The sequence below is a fragment of the Oreochromis niloticus genome, linkage group LG6, assembly GCF_001858045.2.
Source record: "Oreochromis niloticus isolate F11D_XX linkage group LG6, O_niloticus_UMD_NMBU, whole genome shotgun sequence".
Lineage (NCBI taxonomy): Eukaryota > Metazoa > Chordata > Actinopteri > Cichliformes > Cichlidae > Oreochromis > Oreochromis niloticus.
This window is the reverse complement of record NC_031971.2, coordinates 15,578,235-15,587,114: the sequence shown is the minus strand read 5'-3', so window position 1 is coordinate 15,587,114 and position 8,880 is coordinate 15,578,235. Positions and strand designations below refer to the sequence as shown.

Here is an 8,880-nt window from a genome sequence, read left to right as displayed (position 1 = left end):
CACATTAACAAGAGAATTCTGAGTAAAACCAAAGTTACTTTCCCTAGTAACTAGTTACTTTGAAAGTAACGAGTAACTTGAAGTAACTGAGTTACTTTTTTAGAGAAGTAACTAGTAATGTAACTAAGTTACTAATTTAAAGTAACTTACCCAACACTGCTAAGGACAGATATGTGTCACATTTATGGGTCAACAAGTCAACAATATGATCAATTAGAAAAAGAAACCCCCCCGAAACAAGCAAACAAACAAACAAACAAAACTTCAGATGATGAAATAGGGACCACAACACTTCATTTATGAGTCCAAGGCTCTTGTTGATGGATCCCTCCTCCCTTGGATATTTTGTATTGGAGAAACAGATTTTTTTTTCTTTTTCAAATTTGTATAAATCTTTATTTAGAAAATGTCACCGTCAACCAATGACATTTATGTAAGCTGTAAGTTCTGGGTGTGTCAACAGACACATGTATCCCGATCCTTTTCACATTCATCATTAATCTTCATCATTAACAAGCCTGTATTAATTTACATAGCTTTAATATTTATACGAACCTCCAGTAAGTCAGAACTACACCTGCGACCTGCTGCTGTAATAACTCTTGACGGTCGTTGACACGTTTCCTTTGAAAGGCTGCTCTGGGGAGATGTAATTCATCTGTCTTGCCACCAGATGCCGCTACAGGCTTGCTCATCTTTATAACCATAAACTAAAAAAAAAAAAAAAACGTCTCTCACTGAAGTCAGAGCCAAATCTGTCAAAATATGCCCGATAAAAGTCCCCCTATAAGACTCAGTGTAACTACCGGAAATTATGGGCTATAAATACGTTTGCATCTAACTTCTTCAATTACGACTTGGGCTAAATATATCTTTCAATCAAGCATAAATGGAGGTTGTGTCTCTTCTATAACTCTACAGTATAATTTCATGCTGGAAATCACAATGATTATGATCCCGCTGGAGATGTGGGTGGAGTTAGACATGCTGAAGCCCAGATTTATACACAACTTGGAAAGTCGGGGAAGGGTATAGGGGAAACCGTTGTACAGCACCTATTCTTAGCCTGCTTGATCTCAAACCCACACTCTAATCTCGACTTCAAATCTAAATTCTCAAAAATAAATAAGGCCAACTTTTCCCAGATCAGCCCGATCAGGCAGATGTTCTTATGCAGGACGAAAATGATCCAGAGGTTGTGTGGGTCCGAGTGGGACAGTTTAGAAAAAAAGTAATAGTTAAAAAAGTACTTACATCTGACACCATTAATTTACAGACTACAACTATGGCTCCCTGATTTACAGAATTTACAGGGTGCTTTTCGCATCGTATCGTCACGTGGTTATTTCCCAAAAGGTATTATAAAAATGAGAAACACCTCTTCAGTGGAAATGACCACTTGGTGTTGTGGGAGGAGCGAGCAGAAGTGTAGAGGATCAGTGTGGGCTCACCTCCACTGTGTGCGCCGCGGACCAGGTTAAGGATCTGGGTTACGTTTAGGCTGTCTCCGTGTACTATTTCTAAAGTGGGACGTTGTGGAGCTGTGGAAAACGCGGACATTTATTGCGGAGGGCTCAGAGAGCGAGTGCGTGTCTGTGGTTGGAAACCTGCTGCTGATCGTCACTCTGTGCCCTCTTATCCAAGGTGGGGATCTTTACGAGTCCGACGGTAAGAAAAAAGACGCGAAAGGCCAGCTCGGCGGGCAACACTTGGTCTGATTTGTAGCAGTAGTAGTTTGACTTGCATGTTAAGTTTTGCTTGCTTGTTTTTACAGCTCCAGACTCTGTGACTAACATGTGCGGGTGGGTAGGCGGGTGGAAGGGTTGGGTATCTCCAAACTGCGGGGTGTTTTCTGTTGGGTTAACCTGGGGGGATACCCAGGATCATGGCGACAAGTTTGCATCCCTGTGACGTTAGAGAAGTGAAAACCTAAACTCTGTTTTGCCTCGTTTCCTCTTTGACTTCTTCTGCCCGACCGTAGAAAGCAAAGTAGACCCACCCTATGTCTAATCTTAGTTCAGTACACCAATAAAAAAAACAGCCAATGCTACATAAAAATGTTCGCGGATCTGGTTGCATAATGACGCAGAATCTTCAGGACGAGAGAAATATTGTATCCACGTGCTGCTGCTGTTATTGTCATTGTTATAAACGTTATTTTATAGAGCAGCAGATACCTGCTCTCTATCGCCTTTCAGCCTGCTCTTTTCTGAGCTTTGAACTCAGGTATCCACTCCCAGGCAGGACGCAGTGTGCGGGTGTTGAGTTACCTGCAAACATCATGAATATTTCATGTGTGTCATTCCTGTGCAGGGGTCCTATTCTACCCTCAAATCACTGTTTTCTTTTTGGTTTTCTCCACAGTCACCTGATGCAAACTGAGCTTCTGAGCGTCGATTTAGGCAATGAAGAGATGGCGGTCATGAGTTGCTATAACCTCTGTAGTTTATTAGTTGACGTTTTATCTCAAAGTAGAGGTCACCATATTTTAGTGCAGCATATCAAATCATTAATAAATATTTGAAACAACGTGACAGCGAGACTAGATCTCTTGATCTGACCTTTAAGGGATTCACTACAACTTTCAACCAAAGTCATGGTTTTCTCACTTGTGTGTTGAAATGTTTTGGATCAGAGGTCGGCAGCCTTTACTACCAAAGGAGACATTTTTTTAAAGGAATTTTTGACCGGACAAAATGCATGGAGCTGCAAAACAGCCGATTATGCATGTTTAATCCCATAAGCCACACTAATAGGTGTAAATGGAAAGCCGTGCAGCTTGCTCTAAGTCCAGCCTGTGTTTGTGCAAATTAAAATGAGCCTAATTTTGATAATCAATAACGCATACAGCTGCCAGATAGCTTTTAAAAAAACGTATGTTTAAAATTTGGAATCGGTAGGTAGTCATTTATCTGTCCACATCCATGTAAGAGGTTCAGTAAAATGAAGAGGAGAAGTCTATGATCCACGTTTTAATGTTTTTCCTAATTTAAAAATAGTCTAGATTATATATAATTACACGTTTTTACTACTGGAGAATAGAATGAGGAATACAAATAGTCATCATAGTCTACGTATGTTCTCTATCTCCTCCTAGATGAGTGAACTAATCTTGATGAAACTTTGCATAAACATTGCCTTGGGCACTGAGAGTGCCAGTATCTTTATATATTTAGCTCATAGTCACTGAAAACAATTAAACAGCTGTCAAAAAAATTGTAGATAAAAGACAAAATCATTTATTGTCAGTATGTGAACTGCTCAATCAACTAATTGTTTGACTGCTACAGTATACAAGTAAATTTTCTCCCTAAGTGTTGCGTGCGTGTGAACATAAGGTACTTAAAAAATATAAATGTATTTGTGCACTTGGTGTTTTAGGCAATGGTGTTTGTCCTGTTATCATTGGTTCACTTTTTATCACTTCAGATATGACGAATTGAGGTCACTCACGCGTCCTTCGCACAGTAAACGGTGTTATCACGTGACTGAAATGCCACGCTTGGGTTCTGGCAAACTGCTTGATCTTTATTTTGAGGACAAGTGTCCTCTTCAGACATCTGCATGTCATCGTCAGATGTGGCTACTGTGGTGGCTGAACTGGTCTTCAAAGTGCTCTTCATGTGGATCCAGTTTAAAGGCATCCCAGCACACAAGCAGTGACCTAAAACCACACTCCTCTGGTCACAGCTGGACCTCTGTGCATGGATGGCATTTAAGCATATCGGGGCTTCTCTGCAGTATAGTCTCTATAGAGATATTCAGTGAGAACTGTTCATTTAAAAACAAAAACAAAAAAATGGATGGAACCACTGTGATGCCAGCTGGCGATGAAGCCTTGTGCTGAGCATTTTGGATGTTGCAATCTTGCCTTTTCGAAACCAGACGTCATGAGTCGGGTGTGGATCTGAGTAGGAAACAGAGGAGCTCATACTGTAGTGATTTGCCAATCACAAGATGGTCCCACTGGATGGTTTTGCAAATTTTAAAGGAGGGCATAGATTTTGTATTTTTAACAGTATTTTCTATGCAATGTTGAAACTACACTTCTTTGCTCTTATATTAAGATACTTGAGGGACTCGATGTGTTGTTAAACTTCTTTACGCTGGCAGAAAGGGGAGTTTTACTGGTCTGGCACACATGCAGCCCACAGAGGTCAAAGTGGGCTGCACGTGTGATGTGATGTAAAATGAGTTTGACCTGCCTGGTCTGCAGTATCTGCTCAGGCTTGTTTTTGAAATGCCTCAACTGCAAAGGATGTAAAAATGTGAGGTTGTTATGGCGTCAGGTAATTTTAAAGTTTAGCAAAACTTCTGTAATTCAAGGCAGTTTCACAGACTCTCTTGTTTAACGCAGTCTACTGTCTGTTATTCATAAGTGCTTATGAGCTGTGGTGGGCCTGCTTCCTACTTTCTCTCTCTCCTCTCTCACATCCTTTTAAGCAGGAGTGGATTAAACATGCAGCAAGAGTGCAAGTGAAGTTTAAACCTTATGAAGAGTTGAGAGCAGTTTCTGAGGCATGAGAGGAATGTACAGTTAATCAGTCATCTGTACGATTACTGCTGATGTTCAGAGGGGGAGCTCAAGCAGTCCAACAATGTGTTTGGCTAAGATCAATGCTCAGACCTGCTTCCAGGGCCTTTACACACACACAGGATCTACTGCAGCATGCTAGACACTGAATACTGGTCATGCTGATGTGATTTACATGCACAGCTTCAGGTCACAAGTTTTTCATTTGCTTTACCTTACTTATCTGTGCCTATCTGTTGTTACTCAGTCTGAAAATACTTGACAAGACATAAAGCTGTGAGAAATCTAAACACATCAGTAGGTGATTCTGTGTGTTTTCCCACTTTGCCCTCCATAAACAAGCCAGCTCAGCTGTCCCGTGGTTGGGATTAGCTCCACCTTCCCCTCTCGTGTCCCGACGCAGACCCCAAGAGGTGACAAATATACTAAACAGATCAGCAATGGCAGCAGTTAATCTGAGCCTGTTTTTGTTTGGGAGTTGGGTGAGGGAGGAACCCATACAAAACACATAAATCAGTTATATACACATATAAGAATCAGGGTTGAGAAATATAAATTGAGTAAGTTTGTGTACCACATGTATAAAACATAAAAATCAAGACAACAGCAATTATTCATTTAATCCACCAGTTTTTAAATGATATATCCAACAGGCATCCCTTTGAACAAGTTTACAACCTCATCGCCACTTCTTTCATTTGATGGCTTCGCTTCAGTTCCTATGAACCGTAGACCATAAATGCCATAAATGCCATGCCTGGCTAAACAGGATCTCTGATCTTTATTTCCAATATTACTCCTGTGTCCAAAAATTTTAATCCTCAACTCCCTCTTAGTCTGATGTATCCTCATCACAAAACTGACTTCAACTACTTCAATTATGGTCATTGTTGGTAATTTATGCAGTATGGTCCTGTTTGTTGGCTAGGCCTAATTCTCCTGGGAGAACTCCAACAGACTGTGTAGTGTCGTGACTGTGTTGTGAAACGAGAGTTATTGTGCAGGTGTAGAGGTTAGTATTTACTACTCTGATAAACAGTTCCCAGGGTATACTGTTTTGTTTTGCATCTGTTTTGCTTTGAAAATTATGTGCAAACAAAAAAAATATTGTATAGGACGAGTGTTCGGGTGCTTTAAGGCTAAATTTTTTTTTCTTTGACTGAATGTGTTTGTAAGGAAAAGAAAAGTCAAGTCTACAAGACTGAAAATTAAAAAGAAAAGTTCTGCTGCTAGCTGTGAATTATTTATTTATTTGCATAAGCTCCCTTTTTTTTTTTTTTTTTTTTACAAAAACTTTTCATCCTCTTAGTTAATTATGTCAGTTTGGTGCTGTAGCTCTCTCTCATCTATCTGATAAACATCTCTGAACTTCACAAGAAGCCTCGTATCTTCTTCCTTCTTCCATCCCACATGCAAACATGTCTGTTTTATCAGCAAGGGAGATGCGATGCAAACGAGCTCCAGAGGAAGCAGGAGGAGAGCAGAGATAGGATATGCCCACACAAAATGCACTCTTATCGCTGACAGTCCCCTATTGTAGCGTGAGGACAGGCTAAAGTCTCCCCTGCCAACATGAATGAAGGAATGATGTCACCGGCACACGTGCAATGCGGTAATTTAACTTGTGAAGGTCGGAGGAAGGGAAAAAAAGAAAGGAAAAAAGGAAGGTAGAAAGGGCATGCTTTTTGTAGCATTTCTATAAATTTGGGACCTTTAATTACACAGGGCTATATAAAAGCCAGTCTATTTACCGTTCTATAAAGAGAACTAACAGAATACGCAAAAATTCTCATAAACAAAGCTTAAATAATTAAAGCTACACAATTAAACTGCTAATGTGAAACAAGGATACTGTTAGGAAACACTTCCAGAACCTCGTAAGTAAGCTAGCAAATGCTAACACTGAGATTTATAAACGCGATTTATGTGTTGGACAAAAATTACCGTTAGCATGCTAACATTAAACTAAGATTTTATTTTAATTTTTTTTCTACAGAGTCTGACACAATATTGTTAGACTTTAATCTGTAAGAGTTTTTGAGTGTAACTCAGAATATGGTATTATCAAGTCTACATGATTGTATCATGTTGCTCTATTGTTATTGTTTCCCACAGTAACAATGGTATCAGTGTAGCAAGACTCAGTACACTGCATCATCGTCTACGACAAATCACAGCGTTTGTTCAGAAGAAGCAGAAATAAAATGCTCATAAAAAAAGCAAAAAGCAGAATGAAGTCTCTACTGGCTTCCCTGTGGACTAGCTGAGTCCCATTATGTCATTTAAAGTAATTATAATATTTGTGTAAATCTAATGAATTAGCACCCCAATTTTGAATTATTAATTGGGATAATTAAAAAAATCATAATGTGTTTTCATGTTTTGAGAAACATTTTAAGATGTATTGAAGTTAGAAGCTGTAACATATTGCTGTATCTATATTTCTACCAACACCTAAATGAGTTAAAATTGACTGAACTGTATCTCAGTTAGGCGTGACCGTGAATAACATTCACGCCTCAAATGCTGAATGGTGAAAATTCAGTGAACACACTTGCATTGACTTGTCCACATTCAGGTAAAGGATGACTTCATGCTTCATATCAGCGGCAGGAACTTATCTACCTCTGATGTAAAAAGCTTTTTCAAACTTTATCGCTTAAGAGTAGACTAAGAGAGTCACAAGACATTGGATAACTTTGATTAAAAGTTGGTTTCTGTGTGTTCTGGTCAGTCTCTCTTAGTTTTATCCCCTTTGTATAAAGAGCTTGGTTATTTTAAGTGGTGTATATATTTTTTCTTTCAGGCTTTATGTTTAATATTGATTTTTTTTCTTCTTTTCCTTTCCTCTCCTCCTTTTGCTTCCTTCAAGCTAAACTGAGAATCTGCCTTTGGGCACGTTGATGAATCATTTTGCAAATAATGGCAAATCAAGCCATTAGCCGTCGTGTGCATGTGAAAATCCACAGGCATGGAGCAAAGTTATCTGCTTACATAAGCTAGTTACAGTCATTACTGAACACATAGTGGCCTAAGAAACAGCATTTCAGTGAATGAAGCAACATATACATGATATAAAAATGTTTTTGTTTGAAGAAAGATAGCTTTTTACAAAAGTGTTAGCATGCTATCTGTCCACTTTTCTCAATAGCTTCTAAGCACTGTTCATTTTAGTCAAAGGAACAGAAGTATTATTTGGATAGGGAACTCTTTTACTGCAATATAGTACTGCTACAAGTACTATATTATACTATATTAAATTAACATTTAGAAAAACTGTAGAGTGGAATGTTGCAGCTAAGCTAATTTAACATTAGCAAATGCTAAATGAATCATATCTGGCCTGTAGTGTTTACATCTGACAGAATTCACACACATGTAATTTTAGGGGTGAAATATTTGTGCACTAATCACCTAATCATGTTGAAATTTCGTTTTGGCTGGTTAGATATTTTCACAGAAATGTTTTGTTGCTCGTTAGATATTTTATACCTTTGTTATTGGTATGTGCTGATTTCCAAATGAGGTATTATTGGGTGGTTTGAGATGCTACTTGTGCCTCTGTTAAACTTAAGCTAGTTACAGCTGCTCCTTTCACTTTTTATCTTTTATGTCTAACAACGACTGAAATGAACATAAAAATTGTAATAATAATATGTAATTTAAGCTTTACTTTAGTCTGACTCCTGTTAAGATGATGAACTGGCACGGTGGTCAGCATCTGCATAAAAATAATGGCTTTTCTTCCTCCCTGCTGTGCTGCTGATTGGATTAGTGAGGAGTATAAACACTCAGACCAGACACTACATTACCTGTAGAGGCTAAGCCTTTAGCAGTTTCACCTATAGCTCTAAATATTTCAGCAGCTGCTATCACTTTAATGGGCCTGTTGGTCTCTGGGTTGCTATGGTTGCTGCGAGTTTCTCCGCTTTAAACAGCACCTTTAAATTGATGGAAGCATTGACACTCTCCTTTGAACGCTGCACCTTTTAATAAAAGGCAGGTTTAGAAAAGAAGCATAATAAGTTGTATTTTTTTTTTTCATGCTCAGCTGATCAAAGCTCCTGTTTAACGAGAAATATGATCGTTACGCTGAGTTAAAGGTGTGTCCCGTCTTTCAGGTATTTGCACAGGACACACCTTTGTGTATGAAACCTTCTGGGATTGCAGTCGGCTGACAATACCGAAACCAGATCAGAAAAGAAGAAATGACAAAAGGCCTAGAGGTGAACATTTCTTTCATTTTTACATCATGTTTGATCCTATCTGTTCCCATCAGTCCGTGTCTTTATTTCCCTTTGATTCATCAGAAACTGATCTCTTTTTTGTGTTTACCTTTGGAGTGC

At 38.8% G+C, this 8,880-nt stretch overlaps 1 protein-coding gene across 8 annotated transcripts in view; it reads left to right on the top strand.

The window, feature by feature from the left end:
* The first annotated feature begins 1,404 nt into the window (after positions 1–1,404).
* Positions 1,405–8,880, top strand: part of fhip1aa (FHF complex subunit HOOK interacting protein 1Aa) — a 29,345-nt gene continuing 21,869 nt past the window's right edge. For 3 of the 8 annotated variants that reach the window (XM_025908217.1, XM_005469843.3, XM_005469841.3), the window contains exon 1: positions 1,405–1,668. The gene's annotated coding sequence lies outside the window, so the exon portion shown is untranslated. Of the gene's footprint in view, positions 1,669–8,655; positions 8,761–8,880 lie in introns of all 8 variants that reach the window. The other 5 variants (XM_013274120.3, XM_005469842.3, XM_013274121.3 and 2 more) reach the window with 3 other exon arrangements.